We start from the raw sequence: 23,043 nt of genomic DNA, 5'->3' as shown, positions 1-23,043 counted from the left end.
TTTAATAATCTCAGTCCTTTCTCTTTGTTTTTGGACAAGTTTTGCCAGTGGTCTATCAATTTTATGGATTCTCTCAAAGAACCAGCTTCTAGTCCTGTTGATCTGCTCTACTGTGGTTCTGGTCTCTAATTCATTGATTTCTGCTCTAATCTTGGTCAACTCCTTCCTTGTCAGTGGGTTAGGCCTGTCCCTCTGTTGCTGTTCCAGTTTCTTGAGGTGAGAATATAGAAACTGCATTTTAGATTTTTCTATTCTTTTGAGTGAGGCTTGGATGGCTATGTATTTCCCCCTTAGGACTGCCTTTGCAGTATCCCATAGGTTTTGGACCGTTGTGTATTCATTCTCGTTGGTCTCCATAAATTGTTTAATTTGTTTTTTGATTTCCTGGTTTATCGAGTCATTCTTGAGCAGGATGGTTCTTAGCCTCCAAGTGTTTGAGTTTCTTCCAGGTTTTTCCTTGTGGTTGAGTTCCAATTTCAGAGCGTTGTGGTCTGAGAATATGCAGGGGATAATTTCAATCTTTTGGTATTGGCTGAGACCTGTTTTGTGTCCCAGAGCATGATCTATTCTTGAGAATGTTCCATGGGCATTTGAATAGAATGAGTATTCTTTGGTTCTGGGGTGTAGTGTTCTATATATATCTATGAGGTCCAACTCGTCGAGTATGGCATTCAAAGCCTTTGATTCTTTGCTTAGTTTTTGCCAGGGTGTTCTGTCTATTTCTGATAGTGGGGTGTTGAGGTCCCCTACTATTACTGTGTTCTTATCTATATGTCTCTTTATTTTGGTTAAGAGTTGGCTTGTGTATCTTGCTGCTCCCCTGTTGGGGGCATATATATTAATAATTGTCATATCCACTTGTTGAATACTTCCTTTAAGAATAATATAGTGCCCTTCTGTATCTCTCTCTATGGCCTCTAGTTTAAAATCCAGTCTATCTGATATGAGAATTGCTACTCCAGCTTTCTTTTGAGGTCCATTTGCGTGGAAGATGGTACTCCATCCCCTTACTCTAAGTCTGAATGCATCTTTGGGTTCAAAATGAGTCTCTTGTAGACAGCAAATGGATGGGTCATGTCTTTTTATCCAATCTGCAACCCTGTGGCGTTTTATGGGAGAGTTTAAGCCATTTAGATTGATAGAGATTATTGACAGATATGATTTTAATGATGCCATTTCTCTTTAAAGTCTTTGTATCGGTTGTGACTTGCTGCTCTGTATCACTCTTGGGGCCTTTTTACCTTTATAGAGCCCCCCTTAATATCTCCTGTAGGGCTGGTTTCGTGGTTACGAAATTGGTTAATGATTGGCGATTTTGGAACGTCTTTATTTCTCCATCAATTCTGAATGACAGCTTTGCTGGATAAAGGATCCTTGGCTGCATGTTTTTCTCTGAAAGAGCTTTAAAAATGCCCCCCCAAGCCTTTCTCTCATTCCAGGTCTCTGTAGACAGGTCTGACGTAATCCTGATACCTTTGCCTTGGTACGTGAGAAATTTCTTTGCCCTGGCCGCTTTCAATACTGTATCCTTGGATCTAATATTTGCGAATTGCACTATGACATGCCGTGGCGTAGGTTTGTCCTGGTTGAGCTTGGATGGGGTCCTCTCTGCCTCTTGGACACGAATGCTTGTTTCCCTTGCTAGATTAGGGAAGTTTTCAGCTACAATTTGTTCAAATATCTCTTCTAGACCTCTGTTTTTCTCCACCCCTTCAGGGATGCCGATGATTCTGACATTGGATCGTTTCATAGAGTCAGTAATCTCCCGTAATCTACATTCGTGGGCGTGGATTTTTTTAAGACCAGCTTCTATTTTCGTTTTTTCTTCTACTAACCCATCCTCCAATTCGCTAACGCGTTCCTCTGCCTCGGTGACCCTGGCCGTCAGAGCCTCTAGTTTTGACTGTATTTGGCCCATAGAATTTTTAATTTCTGTCAGATTCGCTCTCATTTCTGCCCTTAGGGATTCTATATTCTCAGCAACGCTTTCTCTGATGCTTTTTTCAAGTTTACTCATCATCTTGACCATTGTTGCTCTGAATTCCATTTCTGATAATTGGGATACATCCATATGTATTAATTCTGTGGCCGAGGCCAATTCTGTGGCAGAGGCCACAGACTCATTATCTTTTCTTTGCTGGGGGGGACTTCTCCTTCTCGTCATTCTGATGAAGAGAGATTGCAGGGTTGTCCAGAGCCCAAGTGTTGACTGGGACCCAGGCCGTGCGCCCTTGTTTTATAGAGATCTTAGGGATGTGGGCTTCTTCCTTAAAGAGTTTATTTATTTATTTGAGAGAGAGAGAGACAGTCAGCAAGAAAGGGAACCCAAGCAGAGGAGTGGGAGAGGAAGAAGCAGGTTCCCGGTGGAGAAGCCCGATGAAGGACTCCTTACGGAGCGTTGTGATCACACCCTAATCCGAAGACAGGTGCTTGGTGACTGCGCCACTCAGGCGCTCCGGGTTGTGGGCTTCTTGATTTTTCAGCCTGCCTTCTGGGGGAGGGGCCTGCCTGCAGGTACTCAGAAAACCCTGTTTGGGTAGAGTCTCTGTGTCCCTTGCGAGGGGGGATGGGGATGGGCACCCTGTGAGCCGGTATTTCCGGGCTTTTGTTCTCTGGCGGCTTTCCCTGGCGGTTTGCTATGCCTCTTCTGAGAGAGCAGCAGCGGCTGAAATTCAGCCTCTGTCTCAGAACAGAGGGATCGCGGATCGTTCTCCACTGATGTTCTGGCCACTTTAACTCTGTTTCTGTTGGTGCTGCTCAACCCTGCAGCATCCCGGGCTGTGCGCCCCACACCCGGCGTCCCAGCCCTCACTTCCAGGGCCGGCACGTCTCTGTCCTTTGTGTTTCCAACCCCGCCCGCCGCCAGCCGCCCCGCGCGGGCTCCCGGAGCTCCCCGTCTCAGTCTGGTGTCTCACGGGTGCTGACCGCGAGTCCGCCTGCTCCCCCGTGCAGGTGGCCCTCCAGCCGCCAGCCGCCCCGCGGACGCTCCCGGAGCTCCCGGTCTCAGCCTCGATCCAGTGAGCACACCGGAGCTCCGGAGCTCCGTGAGATGCTTGGTGGTGCACGCTCCCGGCTCACGGACTCAGTCTGCCGTTTCCAGAGTGCGGGTCCGCGGTCCGCCCGCTCCCCGGTGCAGGTGGCCCGCCAGCCGCCCTGCGCGCGCGCTCCTGGAGCTCGCGTTCTAAGTCTGTTGTCTCGCGGGTGCCGTCCGCCGAGTCCGCCTGCTCCCCCGTGCAGGTGGCCCGCCAACCGCCAGCCGTCCCGCGTGCGCTCCCGGAGCTCCCTTGAAATCCCCTGGGTTTGACAGATATCAACGGTTAGAATTCGTTTAAGAAATAGGAGGGCATATCCAAAATTCAGTGCCATGTTTTTCCCATACCAAAAGAGGTACAGGCAAAAAATTGCAAAGGTTCACTATTCTGCTTCATGTTAGGTATGCTTAACCCCTTTATTAAATTTCATATTAGAGCTAAAGACTGAGAGATGAGTGTTTTGTTGACTCAGATCTGGGTAATTCTAAAAGAAAGAATCAGGAAGAAAATCTCCACAAGTTATATTGCTAAATATTCATATTTTTCGAATACAAAAGACAGGGGGTGGGGAAAAAAGCAGAAAATGACATCTTTAGAAACAAAACAGAGATTACCTTAGATTTGCTGGATGAGATGGGAACCACACATTCTGCTGAAGGAAATGCAAACAGCCTGCCTGGCAAGAAAGGAAAGAGGTGAAATGAAAAACAAGAAAAAAGAAAACGGATGAGTTTAAGCTCCAGAGAGATTTTCATGAGACTGCCGTGCCATGACACGGGGCTGGGCTTTAAGTTAAGGCGCACACACAAGCAGGCCCAGGCGCCTCTCTCTGTGTCCGCTCTTCCCCGAGACATCTGGGGGTGTCTTTCACTGCTGACAACTGGGGACCTGGGAGTGTGTGGACAGGACAGCAACTGTGGGCTTGGCGGAACCCCACAGAGCCACGCAGGCTGGGCAGGGCCTAGCACTGCAGAGCCTCTTCTCTCGCCCTCTGCCAAGAGAGCCCACCTGAGCAGCGGCCTGGGGAGGCCAGGGCTGCAGTTTCAACCATTGTGCTCCGAGGACCCTTTTTCAAAGTTAAGAACTGTGCTGTACAAGGACTCCGTGGACAAGCAGTTATACTTTGAGTGGTCTGAGTGGTGGAAAGGCTAAAAGCCACTAGGAATTTATGAGGCTTTTAAAATTAATGTGTGTTTTTTTTCCTTACCACACCATCTATATAGATTTGGGAACAAGTTATACAAAATCTGTGAAACAAGTGCTTTTTTCTCAGTCTACAGGTGGAATGGAGGTCTCCTGTCCATTCTGAAGTACGGGCAGAACATTTGATCATGTCATCGGACTTCACGGCCGAACACTTGACAAAAAATTACATTATTTATGCCTCCCTGGGATATCTGTGGCATTGGAGGCTTGAAGCCACTTTCTGTCATGGCCCTTTCCCTGGTTTTAGGCACACTGATCCCCTTTTCCCAAATGTGCCTCCAGGGCGGGATCGGCAAAGAATTAATCAGTTTTCTTGATTGCTTTTCATTACTCAATTCACACTGATCTCAATCCAAATTTGGAGGATCCCTTCCCTTTTTTCTTTCCCTCACATAGATCTTCCTTTTTAGAAGGTTCTGCATATACTGACCCCAGGTTTCAGGTCACTGTTCACTCACTGAAAATCTGAGAAAACCAATGTTGTCTCAGCAACGAAGGTATTTCTCTCACAATCTGGTGCTGGAAAAGCAAATCCAGAAACTGTGATAAATAGTAATTGGCAGGGTTTTCAGTTTCAGGAGAATTCCCATAATTGTGCAAATGTTTCTCAGAAGGTAGACTTGTAAAGCGTTAGGGAGCTATAGCCCTCACACATTGGAGTAGGCCTCCCGATGAGGCTGGTTTTCCATAATTCAGATTTTCTGAGCCCACCCAAAGCCATGACTAACTACTTTTTCCTTTGAAGACCATTCTAATTCTTAGTGCAAGCTCTTAGGCTTATCAAAGAAAATCACAGAATGCTGGCATTGGAAAAAACCTTGGGGAAGTCCACTCCTCATATTTTATACACCAGGAAATGGAAACATGGGTTTTTAGTGCCCAGAACAGATACTGACGATACCATTTCTTAGCTGTTTTCCATGAAGGTCTTAATGATATATGAGCCAGGCACCACCTTTAATGTCTAGCATGGAAAAACACTAGTTACCTGAAAACAACTAAGAAGGGCCTTCCTTGGCATAATCCACACTTTGTGCCATACGTTTTGCTTTGTTGGTGGGGAATAATGACTCTGCTGGAACTGCTATTCAAAGCCCCATGGCTTCTTGGTGTCTTATTAAATCAGGACCAGCAATGGAAAGGCAATCTAATTTTTTCCATTTTGAATTCCATCCTTGCTTTGTACCCATTCCCAGAAACTCTGAAGTCAGCTAAAATGGTGATTCCTGGCTCAGATTTTAATGTGAGTGGTATGACCAATGAGACCAACCAAGTTGCTTTGCTAGGGTTGACGTTACTCTTGTTTTTCTCCACAAGGCTGAAAGCTGACAGAAATGAGTATGATTGAAGCAGATTACTGCATAGGTATCAAGGAGTAATGTATCAGTCAGGGTTAACCAGAGGATCAGAGGTAGTAGGAGATAGATATTAAGAGATTTATTGCAACAAATTGGCTCATGTGATTGTAAAGGCTGGCTAGATAAGTATGAATCTGCAGGGTAGGCTGTCAAGAGGGACTGGCAGCGGGCACCTGGGGGGCTCAATTGGTTAAGCATCAGACTCTTGGTTTCAGCTCAGGTCACGGGTCATGAGATTGAACCCCACTTTGAGCCCCACTTTGGGCTCCAAGCTCAGCAGGGAGTCTGCTTAGGATTCTCTCCCTCTTCCCCTCCCCCGACTCGTGTGCACACACTTTCTCTCTCTCTCTCTCTAAAATAAATAAATAAATAAATAAATAAATCTTTAAAAAAAAAAAAGAGGGGCTGGCAGGAGCTGGAGCTGCAGTTCATAGGTGGAATTTCTTCTTCTTCAGGGAAACCCCAGTTTTACTTTTAAGACTTTTGAACTGACTCGATCCCACCCACAATATTGAGGATATTTTCCTTACCTAAAGTCAACTGATTATGGACTTTAATAACATCTACAAAATACCTTTGCGGCAACACCAAGATTAGTGTTTGACTGAACAACTGGGGACAATGGCCTAGTCAAGCTAATATAAAATTGACCATCATAGAGAAGCACTCTTCTGTTTCCCCTATGGAATATTCTAATATTAAGGGAGACTCAGTGTCCCCAGCTCTTCTTTATTATTGGGTCAGGCACAAAGTTGACAACAAGTAATGATTTATTGAATGAATGAGTGAATAAAATCTTGACAGGGATATAGGGGTGTGGGGTACAAAATGTAAGCCTATTCTGGGTTGGGGAGTGGCAATAGGCCGAATCACACTGGTCTCAGGACTCAGGTGGAGCCCCAGGAGTGTGGGTGATTGTTAGGTTTGGTGTTGAGGCACATCTCCCCCAATTATTCTATAAGAGCAAAGGAAGTGAACTTTGTCCCAAGAACCTTATTCAAAAGGGAAAATTCATAAAGAATAAACACACATGCCTGTGGAAAAAAGTAGACATTCTTCAGTTGGTAGGAAATCAGGCCATGGGGGAAAAGCTGTGAGGTGGAACTACCAAGGTTCTCTATTGTCTCCTCTGCCCAAGCTTTTGCTCTGCTGTCTCATGTGCTCTTCTGGCCAGAAAGACCAAAGCAATGGGACTAGCTGCTATGAACCCTAATGTGCAAGAGGCAAGGCTGGTAAGAATCTTGGCTCTCCCACCTACTGGCTATCTGTAGGGACTGGGCAAAGGTATTTTCCTCCATGAACCTTAGGTTCTTAACCTGATCTCAATAATGTCTAACTCTCTGGACAATGGAAGGATTATAACTAGTGTTGAGAGCAGTGGTGGCATTACCTTGAGGCTAATGAAGCAAAAGCTTCCAAGGCTCGGAGTATCTCCCAGGGATGTGAAAGGAAGCAGCAGCCCAGCCAAGTGCCGGGTGCAGAGTGCTACTGCAGCATGGGATTACCCTCTGTGCCCTGGTTATAGTCCTGGGGCTACCAGCACTACCTCCATGTCCAACTGACACCAGCAACCACTTGCTCCTTAGAAACTAACTGAGTGAGTTGCTTTGTGGGGATGAAAGACATACAAGTTTTCAAAGGTGTTAGCTACTCTTATAATTTAAAAGTCTTACATAGTACTTGAGTCAGTACAGGGTAAATAGTAGATGCTAAGATTAACATTGAACTCTAGAGATGTTCTCAGGAGCTGAATTTTGTCCTGTCTGGGTGTTCAATTTCCTACTAAAATGAACTATTTTTTATTGATCTTTAAAATGTGTTCTTTTAATCAGGGTTTACTGGGTAAAAATAGTGGGTTTGCTGGTCTAGTGTTAAAAATAAAACATGATCTTGATTATCCTAACCATCTTTCTCTCCATTTTATTTCTAGATCTGCAGACTAGTTTCCAGCTAGCAAGAAAGTGAGAATGAAGTTGAGTGGGCAGAATAAAGAGATGAAATGAACAAATCAAGCCAGAGACATTTAAAAGGAAGTTCAGTCAATGCTCATCTCTTCCAAACAGCTGCCAACCCATTTTCCCAGCTGAATGAAGATTTCACATCTTTGCCTCCAATTACTGGTAAAATTATGGGAGGAGGTCCAGTCCCATTTATTAGAACTTGACTAGATTGCCTCCATTATTATTGGGAGGGCCTTTGGTCCAACTACAGAGTGCCTTGCGCAAATTATGAAATGTGCCGTTCTTCTACTATCATGATTCCAGTTGCGATGGGAATAGTGGAAAAAGCATAAACTATCTCACTGTGTAAGGAGACAGCAGTGAGGAAAATTACACTTGAGGGACAATGGTCAACTTCCAACTATCGCTATCCGAAATGATCTAGCAGTGTATTGTGAAGCTCTGCACTTGTGAAAAATGGAAAAAGGCATTATGGGTTGGAGTAATAAAACTTCCTGCTGCAAAAGACAAGTCTCATTGTCTTAATTCAACGAAGGTTTGTTTCTTTTTTTTTTTTTTAAGAATTTATTTATTTATTTGACAGAGAGAGAGAGACAGCCAGCGAGAGAGGGAACACAAGCAGAGGGAGTGGGAGAGGAAGAAGCTGGCTCCCAGCGGAGGAGCCCCATATGGGGCTCAATTCCCGAACGCCGGGATCACACCCTGAGCCGAAGGCAGACGCTTAACGACTGCGCTACCCAGGCGCCCCGAAGGTTTGTTTCTTACTCTCAAAAAGTCTTACATGGGTCAGGTGGTCCTATTCTATCTCATAGTGACGCCGTCTGGAACCTATGGTCTTCAAGAGCATTTCAGTAGAATCAGGATGATGAAAGATAAACTCCAGCCATTAACTGCCTCAGTGCATGTTATTTCTGCTCCCTTTTTACTGGGCAACTACATTCATACAGCCACAGTTAATTGCAAGGGAAGTTGGGGAAGGTAGAGGAAGGCACAGATGTTAGGTGGTCACCTACTGTCTACCACCCATAAAAACCACTAGTGACAAAATGAAGACAACTGCTCATTCATTGATTCATTCAATGAGTATTTCTTTGAGGACCTACTTTCGTGTCTGATCCTGTTCTACACACTAGGGATATAGCAGAGAACACAATGGCTATGGCTCTGACAACCATGAATCTTCCAGTCTAATGGGGGAGACAGACATCAAACATGAACTTACACAATATCAAGTGGATGTGGAAAGTGGAATTCGAAGCAAGCAGCTTTATGAGCTCTAGGTGAGCGGTCATTCGTTCACAATTTTCCAGGCAATTCTGCTTTTAAATGATTTGTGCAGTTTCCAGACTATGAGTTCTGTCTGTTTAATTGTAAGAGAGAAACTAAAGCGCAACATGCAGACCCAAAGGCATCTCACCTAGACTTTATCAGTGACATCCTCCCTGACCTTGACACTTTCTTTGCACTCCATCCCTCAGTCTGTTCACTATGCAACAGCCAGAATGATCTTTGTAAAATGGAAGTCAGAGCATGTCATCTGCTCAAAACTCTGTTAATCACTCTCCATTTCATTTAGTAAAAATCCAAAGTCCTCACCATGGTGGTCTACAAGGCCTTACATGACCTGGCTCTGCCTGCCTGTCCCTCGAACCTCTTCTCCCTGTCCCCCTATTTCCTCACTCAATCTGCTTCCATTACTTGGGCCTCCCTGCTGCCCTTCAAATGCAGTAAGCACATGCCTACCACAGGGCCTTCATACTTGCTATTTCTTCTGCCTGGACTCTCTTTCTCCAGGCACTCATATGGTTCATTCCCTCGCTTTCTGAAGACCTCATCTGAAATAAATGTCACTCTATTGAAGAGGCCTTCAAGACCCACCCCCTCCATGAAATAATCCCACTTTCTCCCCCCCGTAACTCTTTCTGCAGACTTTGGTGCTGGTACTCTCCTTTTCCTGTCTTTTCCTTCCCTTCCCTTCCCTTCCCTTCCCTTCCCTTCCTTTCTTTTCCTTTCCTTTTCTACCTTCCTTCCCCTCCCTCTTCCTCTCTGGCCTTTCTTCCTTCCTTCATTTCTTTTTTCTCTCTATTTGTAACAGTTTTATTGATGCATAATTCATCCATTTAAAATTCACAATTCAGTGGTTTTTTTAGTATATTCAGAGTTGTGTATCTGTCACCACAACCAGTTATAGAACATTTTCCCCATCTCCAAAAGAAACCCTGTGCACGTTAGCTATCACTCTCATATCTTTGCCATACACTCCAACCCTGGGGCCAGTCCTAAACACTGCTAATCTACCTAATATTGCTCTCTATTTGCCTCATCTGGACATATCATATAAATGAGCTCATATAATATGTGGTCTTTTGTTACTGGCTTTTTCACTTGACATTTTTGAGGCTCTTCCATGTTGTATCAGTATCAGTATTTCATTCCTTTTTATACCTGAATAAATATTCCAGTGAATGGATATACTACATTTTGTTTATTCATCAATTGATGGCATTTGTTGTTTCCCTCATTTGACTATTATGAATAATACTGCTATGAATGTTCATGTACAAGCTTTTGTGTGGACATGTTTTCATTTCTCTTGGGTATATATCTAGGAGGGGGATTGCTGGATCAAATGATAACTTTACAATTTAATCATTTGAGGAGCTGCCAGAGTGTTTTCCAAAGTGCTGGACCAGTTTACATTCCCCCTAGTAATGTATGAAGTTCTGATCTTTCTACATCCTTGTCAACACTTATTATTATCTGATTTAAATTGTACCTAGCCTGATAATGTGAAGCAGTGTATCTTTGTGGTTTTGATTTGCATTTCCCCAATGGCTAATGAAATTGAGCCTCTTTTCATGTTCTTACTGTTCACTTGTATGTGTGGTTGGTTTTTTTTGTGGGTTTTTGTTTTGTTTTGTTTTGTTTTGTTTTGAGAAATGCCTATTCAGATCCTTTGCTCATTTTTAAATTGGATTATTTGTCTTCTTATTTGGTTGTAAGACTTTTTTTTAATATATTTTAGATGTAAGTCCCTTATCTGATATATGATTTACAAATATTTTCTCCCATTCTATTGGTGTCTTTCCATTTTCTTGATGCTGTCCTTGGAAGCTAAAAAGTTCTTAATTTTAATGAAATTCAATTTATGTATTTTTTTCTTTTGTTGCTGGTGCTTCTGGTGTCATGTCTAGGAATATATTGCCAATTCCAAGGTCAAGAAGATTTACCACTAGGTTTTCCTCTTAGAATTTAATAGTTTTGGCTTTAAAGTTAAGTCTTTGATCGATTTTGAGGTTTTACTTTGTTTTGTATATGGTAAAGATTCAGATTCATTCCCTTGCTTATGGCTATCCAGTTAACCTACATGTTTATTCTATGCCAGTACCACACTGTCTTGATTAGTGCTGCTTTGCAGTAAGTTTTGAAACTGAGAAGTGAGTACTCCAACTTTGTTCTTCTTTTTCACAACTATTTTAACTATCCAGGGCCTTTGCAATTCCACATGAATTTTAGCTTGCAAATTTCTACAAAGAAGCCAATCAGAATTCTGATAGGGATTACACTGAGACTGTAGATCAGTTTGGGGAGTATTGCCATCCTGACAATATTCAATCTTTCAAGCCATGAATATGGGATGTTTTTCCATTTTTTAAAAAAGATTTATTTATTTTAGAGAGAGAGAAAGAAAGAATGCACGTCAGTGGTGGGAAGGAACAGAGGGAGCAGGAGAGGGAGAGAAGCAGACTCCCTGCTGAGCACGGACCCATCCCATAACCTTGAGATCATGAAATCAAGAGTCAGACGCTTAAGTGACTAAGCCACCCAGGTGCCTCTGTTTTTCCATTTTTAAAGATCTTTTTTCATTTCTTTCAACAATGTTTTTTATAGTTTCCAGAGTATATGTTTTGCAATTCTTTTGTTAAATTCATCCTCAAGATTTTCATGCTATTTGATGCTATTGCAAATGGAATTGTTTTCTTAACTTCTTTTTCAGATTGTTCATTGCAAGTGTATACAAATATAATTGATTTTTGTTTTGTATATCTTATACCCTACAACCTTGCTCAACTTCTTTATTAGTTCTTATGTTTTACTGGATTCTTTAGAATTTTCTCTATACAAGATCATATCATCTGCAAATAGAGATAGTTTTATTTTTCTTTCCAGTATGATGACTTTTATTTCATTTTCTTGCTCCTATTCCTCTTGACTTTTCTTACTTTGTTTTTTTTTTTCATAGACCTTACTATTATCAAACATACTGGATGTTTATCTATTTATAACTGCCCTTAGTGGTATGTAACCACCTTGGAACACAGGTACTTCCTCTGTTCTGCTCATTGCCCTCCCAGGTTTTCTAAAACAGAGACTGGCACATAGTATATGCTCAATAAATAGTTACATTTTCTGTTAGCTTTCGGGGTAAATCCTCCAAAGGGACATCCTCGCAATCTCGGCATGCTCTCAAGACCCAGAACTGCCTGGAGTTGAGGCCTAGTGACTCTATCTTTTCCCACTGCCTGACAACCTAGGACAGAGGGACCTCCTGTGGCTACAAGGCAATGCAGAAGCGAAGCGGCCTTTTGAATATTACAATGTATAAGAGTCTCTAGGATGAAGACTCATTCAAGAGTTGCTATAGACACTGAATGGGACAGGTTCCATCTGTTCCAAGACCTGTCTTCATGCCTCCCGGTCATCCCTTCTGCCAAAAACCTCTCCCTTGCCAGTGTTTCTACTGCTTCACCCAAACTATCCTTTATTAGAATTTTTTTAAAAATCATTAATTAGAGCAATGAAGGGTGACAGGAGGAAGTTTCTGTAAGGCTCAAAAGAGGAATAGCTAGTCTGGAATAAAGAGTAAATGGTTTGGACTCCATGATACCAAGTAAGATCTTTGGGATCCAGGCAGGCATCCAGTGGCTCCCCAGGGAGATGGGCTGTTGGTGAAACTGAATCCTTTTCCTCCCACCCACCCAAGTCAGGACAGCTGAGGGACAAGGATGTTATAAGGATTCTTTTGATTCTACTTCATTTTTAAAAGAAAACCAGCCATTTCAAGTAACGTGACAAAGCAAAGTCAAGATTATTAGGCAAAGTACAAGAGAGATTTGCAGACATTTATGATGCAATATCATCAAATAGCATGAAAAGTTTGAGGATAAATTTAACAAAAGTATTCCAAAACATATACTCTGGAAACATAAACAATTCGAAACAATTGTTCTCTCAAAAGGTCACCCGGGGCTCTGGCTTCATTTGACCCAGAGTATGTTCAAGAAACAGTAAGTGCAGGGGGCGCCTGGGTGGCGCAGTCATTAATAGTAATAGTTAATAGTAATAATAGTACCTGCTGTTGAGCTCAGGGCGTGATCCTGGCAGTCCGGGATCTAGCCCCACATCAGGCTCCTCCACTAGGAGCCTGCTTCTTCCTCTCCCACTCCCCCTGCTTGTGTTCCCTCTCTTGCTGGCTGTCTCTGTCTAATAAATAAATAAATAAATAAATAAATAAATAAATCTTAAAAAAAAAAGTAAGTGCAATTTCCATGCCAAATATAAGAAGACCAAAAAAAAAAAAAAAAAAAAAAAAAGGTAAATCCAAAGTATTCCTAAGGTCCTAAGGAAATGGGGGAAAAAACAAGAATTGACTAGATATATGTGAGAAGGTCTTTCATAGGGCAGTTTTCATATATTGATGGATTTTGTTTATTTAACCAATATTTTGGCAATTTAATTATAGAATAAAATATCATCATCTTAAAATCTTAAAATTTAAAATATCTTGTAAGCTATTATATTTAAAATGTCAGGCTCAAATTTTATGATTAAAGAGGAGACCTAAAATAGTTACTAATGCATGTAGTGTTTCATATGCGCCAGGTACTATTAATTTAGTCCTTCCAACAACCCTCAACAGCAGGTACTATTATTTTTCCCATTTTTCCAGATGAGAAAGTTGAGGCAAGTGATGTTATGAGCAAGTTTCCCTAGGCCCCACAGTCAGTCCAGCTGGGCCTAAATTTAGATTATAGTTGTTTAATTTCGGAGTCTGGGTTACTGCTGCAATTTATTTTTTTATGCCATGATAGTTTATGATAAGTATTCTACCCAATCTAAAAACTCTTATTCTGCAGACTACATCAATTTTCAGATAGAAAGTGTCAACCAAACAAACATCTCAGTGTATGGGTTGCTGAGAATTTATCCACGAGACATACTTGAGCATAGGCCAAAGACCAAGATATATGTACTAAATATGTTCATTATAGGTCTTTCTTTTTGGTAATAGCCAAAACCTCAAGAGAACCTGAGTGTCCATTAATAAAAAATTGGTTGAGTAAATTATGGTTATCCATAAAAAAGATTATCCATAAAAGAGAATTATCTATTCTTAAAATTAAGAATAAGCAAGACTAGTCCATGGTAAGTAGAAACTTTGGAAGATATGGAAGAGTGCATTTGTAATAATAGCAAAGAATGTGCATATAATTTTCTGAAAGGACATAGAAGACTATAACTGTGGTCAACAGTGGAGTTAAGGTAAGGGAGAAAATACAACAACATGAATATACTCAACATTATTAAACTGTACACTTAAAAGTGGTTAAGATGGTAACTTTTATGTTATGTGTATTTCACTACAATAAAAAATAAAATAAGGAGAAGAGACATTAACTTCTCATTTCGTATAGTTCTACTCTATTTGGTATTTGTACATATTACTTTTATTTTCATAAGTAGTCCCATAAAAAATAAAAGGAACGCATCAAAGTTGCGAATGGTCAGAGGGACTGAAAATCACTTATCTGCATCCAGATCTATTTTTATTAGTGTCCCATATGAAAAGCTCTAGTGGTTTATGATACTTATATTTATGTGCAATTTCAAGTGGAATTTCATCTGGAAGGTCCTAAATAAATAGCCCAGCTCCCTGAGAACTTCACATGCCTTCAGGAGAAGAGAGTTTTTCTGAATGTCGTCTGTGTAAAAACAATAGACTCAGCATGCACCTAACATATTTTCCTGGAATTTATTTCAGACTATCTTGTTTTGAAGAACAGGTAGTTCTTCTGTAATTTCAGACTGTCCTTCTGAGAACACATTATCCTGTTGTCCTCTCTCTTCTTGACCATACAATTTCTTCATAACCTTTTATGGCTTTTGTTTTGTCTCTGCTTATGCCTTCAAAAAGTGAGCCAGAATATAAAAACACATAAGGAGTATGCCAAACATTGTAAATTGTATGTGCCAAGGTTAAAGATAAAACACAGGCAAGTATTTAACAGAGAACATTACCATTTATTTGTTTTACTTCGACTGTCCCTATCTTTATAAAACTATTGACTGAGCCTGAATCTCTAAGACTTTCTCCCTGCCTCACAGATTTGAAGAACCTATGAGTAAAGGAATCTCACCTTCTGGAAGGGACTTTGGAGATCATCTGGTTTCCAGTTCCTGCAGGGGCCAGACAGGTAAGTAAACAGCGATGTTGGCCAGGTGGGGGATCGGGAAACCTGAGGAGAGAGTACCCATCTGAAAAGAGTGCTGTCTCTCAGCTCCAGCCCATGGTTACCCTGTAGGACCCAGCGTGGCAACAAGATCTCTTCTGATATTCAAGAGAATCAGGAAATCTAGACTATGTAAATGATTCCAACTTTTAAAAGTTGGCAATCAATTCAAAAAATTTGAAAGCACTGTGAGGGCCAAACAAAACATGTCTCTTGGCTGAACTGAGATGTGACCTCAAATGGAATCCAACTCTCTTCATCTTATGGAAGAAGCCCAGAGGGAAGTGAAGTCACTCACCTAATGCTCATTTGGGCCAGGGACTGGGACCGGATACAACGTGCCTTCCAATCCCATCCTCTTTCCTGAGGCTTTTAGTTGGATGAATAAAACAGCAGACTAATTTAGACAAGCATATGATGGGTCTTCCATCCCAACACACATGTCAATAAGCCTTCAACCTGATGGGCTGGACCTTAACCACAAATAGAAGACCGAGCTAACAAATGACACCCACTCTCTACTTAATTCAGGCTGGAGTCTGGCTCTTGACTTTTTGGGTGGATATGAGGAAGAAATGGAAAGGTTGAAAATTTTACCCTCAGACAGTCTGTGGGAGGAATGGGAAAGTCTGCACTTCCCAGTAGAAATTTTTTAAAATTCCTGCTTATAAATGTAGCATCGCCTGGGAAAATCTTTTACTTGGCTTCCCAGAGCACAGGGTCTCTGTCCCCTGCTCTACGGCAACTTTATAGTATGGGTCTTGGCCAAGAACTTGTGTTTCTCACGTCATGAGAGGAAATGAACCTGTTGGCTACGAGTCAGATGGCCTGGGTTCAAATCCACACCCTGAAAATTACCAGCTGTACGATCTTGGACAATGAAGAGGACTTCTCTGTGCTTCTCCCTCCTCATCGGCAGCATGAGAACAATGCCTGCACCTCTCTTAGAAGCTAGTTGCAAAGATGAAGTATGTTAATGGGCATAAACCATGTGGCAAGCACCACGTATGTCAGCTGCACCATGAAAGCTCCTGTAGAGCTTTAAAAACAATGCTGATGCTTGGCTCTCACCCCCAGAGATGCTGGTTTAACTGGTCTGTGGTGTGGCTTGGGCATTGGAGCTCTTTAGTCTCCACAGGTCATTCCAATGTGTAGCCAAGACTAAGAACCTCTGATAAAAGTGCTTTAAATACATAATGGTCCTCTGAGAGATTGATTTGGGGGGTGGGAGTTAAAACAAACTATAGAAATGTGTGGTCTCATAGTTCTGGAGGCTAGAAGTCCAAAATCAAGAGTTAATAGAGCCATGCTCCCCCAGAAACCTATAGGGAAGAAGCCATCCCTGCCTAATCCTAGCTCATGGTGGTGGCCGTCGATCCTTATGCTTCCTTGGTTTGCAGCTGCATCTCGGAGAGACTTATTTTTAAAGAAACTAAAATGCTCTTTTCTTCATTTAAGCACATATTTTGCTGCCTCTCCCTGAAGTTCCCAAGTAGTCATCTTTTAGTAGCATTCAGCATGGAGGACCCCAAGATCCTGGGGAAATTTGCAGAGAAGGTGAAATGTTTCTGGGAGCCTCCCCATCTCCTCTGCTCTCTTTTCCCACCTCTACCCCAACTTCAAGATATTCAGGTCGCCCCCCTGGAGTTTCTGATTCATCTGGGTGGTGGAAGATAAACTGACAACAATTCTCATAAGGTGAGTAGGTAGGCGTGCTTAAAAGAAGGATCTGTAAGCCCAAATAATCTTCATGACTGGAATAAGCCTGTGGAGCCTTGGGAGTGTGGGGGGTGTGCCCGAGAGTTGGGAGCGTGTCTCTGCCGCCTTCCTGAACCTTACCGATCCCAATGACCCAGGCCGGTAGGAGAACCGGGGCCTCTAACTCGGCTCCCAGCATCAAAAGTTGATACCTCTGACACTCATCTGAGATGCTGACAGATTGAGTCAGAAATACTGCTAATATAGTGAATTTATTATCAGTTGAGCGTGTTGCATCCTAAAATGCGGCGCAGTGTGCTCTCAAATTAAAATGGAATCGTGTTCACTTCACTTTGTCAGAGAGGCTTGTTTGTAAATTTCCTGTCCCCACATCTTCAGTTTTGATGGTGATCAGAAACCCTAATGTCACAGGATAGGGGAGGGGGGCAGTGGGGGCAAGGAAAGGTAAAACTTCCATGCGGCAGAATGTCTGCCCTAAAATGGGAAATCTGGTGGGGGGAAGGCTTTTAAACCAACTGAAACCTTGATGAGGGGGTGGCAGCATCTGTGGTTTGAAGCATAGATTAACCAAGTTCCTTTGTAGCATGTCTGGTATTTTTTATAAGCCTCTGTGTTTCCCCCTGGGCTTGGTATCTTATTAATAAGCAATTCTATTAAATACCTTTGTTCTCGAAGTAGGAATTTGTATCTGAAGGCTTCCATGGTAATTCTAGAATCTGCCACTAGAAAGGAAAGTTAGTTGACCAAGGATAGATTCATTCTTTACACATCTCACGAATATCCCTGTACTCAGCACCGGGCTGTGGGGCTCATCCAGAGAGGCCTCGAACATCAGCCACTACATTCCCTTTCTCTCTCTTGGGCTGTCAAGATTCCTGGGATTGTAGAGAAGAGAAGAACAATTATAACAGCTACTCTTGCACAGGCTGACTCTCCTAAGCCCTCTCCATAAACTGACAGATCCAATGTTCACAGCAGCCCGCTAAGGTAGGTGACCCTATTTTTCAAATGAGGAGACTGAGACACAGAGAGGCTAAGTGACATGTTCAAAGTCACACAGCTAGGATTCGCAGAGCTTAGACTAGAATCCGGCCAGTCCAATTCCAGCAACACTACTATCCCAGAGAGCGCCTAGCCCGGCACAACGAAAAGTTTGTTATATTATGTGGTCAGGGACACTATTTCAAAAGCCCATTTCCCTTTTATAAGCCCCTAGCAAGTCCCACCCCTCTGCCACTTCCCTCTCAGCTCTTCTGAGAGTAGAACATTGAAGCTGTTTCTCAGGACAGCCCTCATGGCTGACATCTCTCACTGCCCCTTTCTACTTACGGTTTCTCTTTCCCGTTGCAAAGAACAAGGTTTCCCCCATCCCAAGACAAACACTCCGGCTGTACTATTATTTTTTAAAGATTATTTATTTATTTGAGAGAGAGAGAAAGCATGAGTGGGAGAGGGGAGGGAGGGAGAGAGAATCTTAGCAGACTCCATTCTGAGCCAGGAGCCCCAGGTGGGATTGATCTCACTACCCTGAGATCATGACCCTGAGATCACAACCTCAGCCGAAACCAAGAGTCATCACCCAGGTGCCCCACTCTGGCTGTACTTTAAATTACTTCTTCCAACATTCCTTTTTGGAACAGCAACATCTCTCAATTTCTGTATATTCTGTTTCTCCCTTCTACTTCCCTGATGTTCACAGAAGTGTAAGCATCTTAAAAAGTGCAGGTACACAGCCCAGGCTCAGAGCCAGGATGTCTGGGTTTAAATCCTGGATCTGGACTTCTCCCTTTATGATCTTGGGCAAGAGACTTAACCTTCTGTGCCACCTGTAACTTGGGAGTAATAGGAGATTGCATCCAATGGGATTGCTATAAGATTAAAGTGCATTAGTCCAAGTGTTTATGACAGTGTCAGGCACATAGTAAGAGCTCTAAATGTCACTGTATGATTTCTCTTTCCTCCATTGGAGATACATTTCACTTGGCCCCGTTGCTTGGTGTAGTTACCTCCCCACTTCCTTCTTTGATCCCAATGACCAGGCCAGTCTCCAACTCAAAATCCTCCAATGGCTCCCCATTGTCTACCCAAGAAGATGAGACAGCTTGGTGTTAGAGGCCAAAATGCTCCCTCCATCCTTCCCTGCCTGATCAATTCCTATCCATCCTTCAAGGCCTAGGTTCTATGATGCCTTGCACAAGAAACCTTCTGAACTCACTGCTTCTTTCCTGGGACCCTTGGTTTCTACCACCCTCCAGCCCTTCTCAAGCACAATCATCTACTGTGTGTTTGTCTTTTCTTATCTAGCACCCACTAGTTTCTTCTCCTCTCCTTAGAATTACTTCCATAGCCAGATTGTATTGCGTGTGCCCGAGGTGCCAAAGGCTAAAGTACGTGAGTTATCTCAGCCAATCCCTACAAAAGCCATGGGAGCCATTATCCTCATTTCACAGATGAAGTCTGGAGAGCTTCATGACTTACACAGAGTCACACAGCCAGTAGGTGACAGAGCCCAGACTTAGAGCCAGGGCACAGAACTCATTATCTTAACCACCACGCTGCACAGCTGCTTGGCTGATTTTGTATCTCCCCCAGCCTGAACACAAAACAAGTGCGCTGCTGAGCACTTAGGCAGGAGCTTGGTAACAGTGATAGCAACAACACTGATGGTTATAGCACACCAGCTCATCTGAGTGCTTACTGTATGCCCAGTACCTTTCTAAGCACCTTACTTCTTTTTTTTTTTTTTAAAGATTTTATTTATTTATTTGACAGAGATAGAGACAGCCAGCCAGAGAGGGAACACAAGCAGGGGGAGTGGGAGAGGAAGAAGCAAGCTCATAGCGTAGGAGCCTGACATGGGGCTCGATCCCATAATGCCGGGATCACGCCCTGAGCCGAAGGCAGATGCTTAACCGCTCTGCCACCCAGGCGCCCCTAAGCACCTTACTTCTATTAACAGCTTCTATGTTGTGTGCAATCCTCACAACAACCATTTGAAGTAGGTACAACTTTTATCCCCAGTTTATAGGTGAGGAAATGGAGGCACAGAGCATTAAATAACATGTCCAGTGGCAGAGCTGGGGGACAAACCAAGAAGTCTGGCCCCAGAGTCCATGAACTTAGCCAACATGCTGACTCCGCACATGTCTATTTTCAGTGAATGGACTTAAATGAGGAAAACAAAGAAAAAGATATGTTATTGAAAAATAAAATTTAATAAACTTGCACTTTATAGATATCCCCTAAACCAGATGATAGGAACTCAACTGCAACATTTAGTCACATGTCTTATTCTGAGGACAGGCCGGTCAGGAGATAAGGACACAATGTCAATGTCCACAGAGAACCTGAAAGAGAGCAAGAAGCCCCAGGCAGCACCTCCCTGACACAGCTGCCTGCTTTTGCCATCCTCAAAGCCATGGAGACTCACTCGGGTGGCCCTGCTCTTGGCTGGTCTGTTCTGACCTGCCCAGGGAAAATCAAGAAGGGCCTGCTGGCTCCAAGGTCTACTGCCTAGCACAGGTTCTATGCCAGGAATAGGAATGCTGAGGACCATGGTGAACCTGTGAGCATGAGCCAATGTGCCCTCATAGGCAAACTCCCATGCAACCTCCAAGCACTTGCCCAAGGTATATGGAGTCAAGGTCACCACTTGACAGGGGCTAGCTTTACACCTCTCCTGGACTTTGTTTAGGAATAGCACAAAGGTGCAAATGAAAGGGAAGGGAGGAATAAACAGATGCCCTTGTTTTCCTATCCTAGTGCTCATTCTGGACTCCCTAACTTGGATAAAATAGTCACAGTCCTAGTTATCTCATTAATATGCATGGAAACTGCTTTGCTGATATGGAAGCATCTTGTTCTTTCCTTATCAGAATACTTAGCCCCCTTAATTGTAATTGCTCTTTTAATGGTCAGTTAACAGCATATGGTAAGTAAGCTCCGTAAGGGCAAGAACCATGCCTACTTGTTCACCTGTATAAATCTCTGGACTCCCTACCATGCCCAGCAGATAATCAAATCTATGTTGAATAAATGTATGAATAAGCAAAAGAACAAACAACATGTCAAAGGAGCTAGTCAGCAGGTCTGCTCACTGATAGCCAGTCTTTCTCTCTGAAATTCCTAGTTCCCAAGTTGCTAGGTGGGATTACATGATTTGCTCTGGCCAATGAGTTGTGAATGTCATTTCTGGTCAGGGGCATCAATTGCTGGTACATGAGCCACAGAGCTCCTTCCCCACCCCCAGGCCATGGTGATTGGCAATTTTCCACATGCAGTGAGTGAGAAATAAGCCTTTGTTGTTCAAAGCCATTAAGACTCGGGAATTATTTGTTACTGCAGCAAAACCTTGTCCACCTTGATTAATAGAAGTCCAGTACAGACAAGCTTGTCAGGGGTCTACAGAACTGATGAAACCCAGGAAGCTATGCTCTAGAGTAGCTCAAAAGAACTCTCTGCAAGGATGGAAATGTTCTATATCTGCTCTGTCCCATCCTATTTCCACTACTCATATGTGGTTATTAAGCACTTGAAATGTGGCTAGTGTGACTGAGAAACTGAATTTTTAATTTTAATTAATTTCAATGTGATTAGTGGTTATTGTATGGGAGAACATAGTTCTAGAATCTACCAGAATAGTAGATGCTGTAATGCACCATGCCATAGCCCCTTATTCCATCTTGGTCCAGGGCAGCGGTGGTGGACAGTTCCATGCCCACAACCCAAGTCCTGCATCAAGCTCACTTTACAGTGTCTTTCCGGTCTGCCTTCTTTGAGGCTGTGAAGGTCATGCAACCATGCACAAAAGTACATAGATGAGATGGGGAGTTGATGTTGCCAGAGGCAACCTTCAACAGTGGAGGACAGAAGTCAGTGGGTAAATGCTCCAGCCTTCCTGCTCTCCAGTGGGAGAATTCTGAAACATGTTTGACACGGGTTTAACATGGTTTCTTAGAGAGTGCTCAGAAAGAGATCCACAGAAATTAACCCATTCATTCACATACCTTTTATTGGCCTTGCTTACTTACCTTACTCCTTCAGTTCTGTTTTGTGGGGTCACCTCCCAAATAAGCTACCTGCAACCAAGTCCTGGTGGCAGAGTGCTTTAGAAGGAGTCTATACAAAGATGGAGTGGGTCTAATTTCCTTAGAACCCCACGATGAAAGCTGCTCATTCATTACTTTTTAAAAATCTTTTTAACTTTAGCTATCCACCAATGGTTTTTCTTTCCGCCTTTCTTAGACTTTGTCTGTGATAGGTGAGGGTCAAGGAGGCTGGCTATCAAAGGCAGGCCACAAGAGCACTCAAAGACTGCAATGACCTGCTTTTTCCTTTAAAAGGCAAACAAAAGACAGAGAGTATCCTTATTAAATGCAATCTGAAACACAGATCTCAGTTTTTATCAGCTTTGGGGACAAGAGACAATTCAATCCCAATGTAATATTTAGAAACTGAGCTAAACATTTCAAAGCTCCAAATTGCATTCCTCCCAGGCTGCAATTTAACAAATTTATCCTAATGATGATGTATTCATTCAGGCTGCTGTCTCACAGGCCCCCGCAGGAGGGGGCTGCCTCCTGAATCCCATGAATTAATTTGCCATGTAAAAATGTATAGTCTTTTCCACGTGCCGGCTGGGACTCTCGTGGAGAACAATCTGTGGGGAGTAGGAAGGCCTGCACACGTGGAAGAGCACTGGTCAGGGAAAGCTTCCATAAACACAGTGATTACCCACCCATATGTGCTATTGAAGGGCTCGTGGCATCCTGGCTGCTGCCGTTGGTATATACAAACACATATTCTCATGAAAGGAAACTCAATTACTAAGGGTCCACCGTGGCCAGAATCTGAACTAGGTTTATAGACAGGATCTCACTAAATCCTGAAAGACAGGGATTACAGGAGCCATTTTGTAGCTTGGGGAAACTGAGACCCAGAGACAATAAGAAGTGGATTCAGACCCAACTCAGTTTGGTCCCAAATTTCATGTGTTCTCCTGCTGCCTTTGCTACACTATAGAGAATATGTGGCCCTCCCATAGATCTTTGGACAAAAGCGGGGAAACAAAAGAATGTCAGTAACTGGAAGGGCTTTTGTGTTGAGCAGAAAGGTTTAGAAGGAAGCATGAGGGAGGAGAATGAGTGCTGAATTAGAAAACAGGCTCCTAATTAGGTTCCAGGTCAGTATTTGCAACACCTGGGATGAATGCCTTGTTCTATCTGGGCCTCCGTTCCTTCATCTATAAAATGAAATG

Source organism: Ailuropoda melanoleuca, chromosome 6, assembly GCF_002007445.2.
Source record: "Ailuropoda melanoleuca isolate Jingjing chromosome 6, ASM200744v2, whole genome shotgun sequence".
Taxonomy (NCBI): Eukaryota; Metazoa; Chordata; class Mammalia; order Carnivora; family Ursidae; genus Ailuropoda; species Ailuropoda melanoleuca.
Note: the sequence above shows the minus strand (reverse complement) of the source record.